We start from the raw sequence: 2,500 nt of genomic DNA, 5'->3' as shown, positions 1-2,500 counted from the left end.
ATAAAAGCTGGTGCCATCCTGCTCCATCCCGCCTGCGAGTGAATCACGCCTCTGCCCGGCATGCTTGGGTTGTGCAGCGGTCTCCACCCATCTGTCACTCAGCTGTCCTCGTGGTTATCAGATCAATTGTTAAGATACCTCAGGACTGCATTCAGCTAACCCTTAATTAATGTAATAACGGTCCCAAGGGCAAGAGTATAGAGGATATCAGGAAGATTCTTTGTGAGTGCAGGGCTCCATACTGTCTGCAGGCTTGGGCTTCCTCTGGAATCACATCTCCTGTAGATGGGGCAACCACTAGGCTCACATTTAGGAATGGAAACTGGGTCCTCTGGAGGCTTCTTTCAGTGTTTCTTCTCCCTCCTCCTGTACGGTCTGGACAGGGTGCCTTAGAAGTGACATCAACTAAAGCTCAAAGCACACATCGCACCCCATACACAATAGTGGGAGACTTCAACACCCCACTCTCAGCAATGGACAGATCATGGAAACAGAAACTAAACAGAGACACAGTGAAACTAACAGAATTTATGAACCAAATGGATCTAACAGATATTTATAGAACTTTCATTCTAAAGCAAAAGAACATACCTTCTTCTCAACACCTCACAGTACCTTCTCCAAAACTGGCCATATAATTGGTCACAAAACAAGCCTCAACAGATACAAGAAGATTGAAATAATCCCATGCACCCTATCACCAAGGACTAAGGCTGGTCTTAAATACCCACAAAAACAACAGAAAGCACACATTCACATGGAAGCTGAAAAATGCTCTACTCAATGATAACTTGGTCAAGGAAGAAATAAAGAAAAAAATTAAAGGCTTTTTAGAATTTAATGAAAATGAAGACACATCATATCCAAACTTATGGGACACAATGAAAGCAGTGGTAAGAGGAAAACTCATAGCTCTAAATGCCTCCAAAAAGAAACTGGAGAGAGCTTACACTAGTAGCTTGACAGCACACCTGAGAGCTCTAGAACAAAAAGAAGCAAATACACCCAAGAGGAGTAGACTGCAGGAAATAATCAACTCAGGGCTAAAATCAACCAAATAGAAACAGAAAGAACTATACAAAGAATCAACCAAATCAGGAGCTGGTTCTTTGAGAAAATTAACAAGATAGATAAACCCTTAGCCAGACTAACCAGAGGGCACAGAGACAGTATCCAAATCAACAAAATCAGAATGAAAAAGGAGACATAATAATGAAATAGATCTTAAAATAATTATTCTGTTTGGTGACTATTAATAGTTGAAAACATTAAAATCTTGTTCTACAAACATCATGGAATATTATTGATAATTTTCCTCACTGTGCTTGAAATTAGCATTTTCTTAATGTTTAACTTTAAGGAGTTTTTGCTATTTTGAAATTTTAAAATATACTTACTGATAAAATTATTTCTCTCCTAGAAACACTGATAATCCTTTTTTTGTTTTGTTTTGTTTTGTTTTGTTTTTTTGAGACAGGGTTTCTCTGTATAGCCCTGGCTGTCCTGGAACTCACTCTGTAGACCAGGCTGGCCTCAAACTCAGAAATCCACCTGCCTCTGCCTCTCAAGTGCTGGGATTAAAGGCATGCGCCACCACTGCCTGGCACTGATATTCTTTTTTAAGTAAACTTATAGTTAGACAACATACACTGATACTTAATATGTTTTAAATACTCTCTCACTATGTCAGGTGGTATCATATAAGGACTTTTGAATGTATTTCCTAATGATTCATTTTTAAGATTTTATGCTCTTTTACTATGCTTAATTCCCAAAGAATGTTTTGTATGTTTTCAAACAATTTAGTATTCAACATTAGATATAGTATCCTCAGTTATGAATAGTATTAAATGTTCATGAATGGGCTCTCTGCTCCTCCCTGTTCCAGAGACAGCCGCATCTTTTTGTGTAGTGCCAGCTTTGTCCCGTAGACAAAATGGTGAAGGTCGGTGTGAACGGATTTGGCCGTATTGGGCGCCTGGTTACCAGGGCTGCCTTCTGCTCTGGCTCTGGCAAGGTGGAGATTGTCGCCATCAACGACCCCTTCATTGACCTCAACTACATGGTCTACATGTTCCAGTATGACTCCACCCACGGCAAATTCAAGGGCACAGTCAAGGCTGAGAATGGGAAGCTTGTCATCAACGGGAAACCCATCACCATCTTCCAGGAGCGAGATCCCGCTAACATCAAATGGGAGGATGCTGGTGCTGAGTATGTTGTGGAGTCTACTGGCATCTTCACCACCATGGAGAAGGCTGGGGCCCACTTGAAGGATGGGGCCAAAAGGGTCATCATCTCCGCCCCTTCTGCCGATGCCCCCATTCCCATTTTGTGATGGATGTGAACCACGAGAAATATGACAACTCGCTCAAAATTGTCAGCAATGCATCCTGCACCACCAACTGCTTAGCGCCCCTGGCCAAAGTCATCATGACAACTTTGGCATCGTGGAAGGGCTCATGACCACGGTCCATGCCATCACAGCCACCCAGAAGAC

General features: G+C 42.0%; 1 pseudogene; it reads left to right on the top strand.

Moving 5' to 3' along the window:
• The first annotated feature begins 1,898 nt into the window (after positions 1 to 1,898).
• On the top strand, positions 1,899 to 2,494 carry LOC116095625 (annotated as a pseudogene).
• Positions 2,495 to 2,500: the final 6 nt, after the last annotated feature.

Source organism: Mastomys coucha, unplaced genomic scaffold, assembly GCF_008632895.1.
Source record: "Mastomys coucha isolate ucsf_1 unplaced genomic scaffold, UCSF_Mcou_1 pScaffold18, whole genome shotgun sequence".
Classification (NCBI taxonomy): Eukaryota; Metazoa; Chordata; class Mammalia; order Rodentia; family Muridae; genus Mastomys; species Mastomys coucha.
The sequence above is the reverse complement of the archived record's forward strand: the minus strand, read 5'-3'. Positions and strand labels throughout refer to the sequence as shown.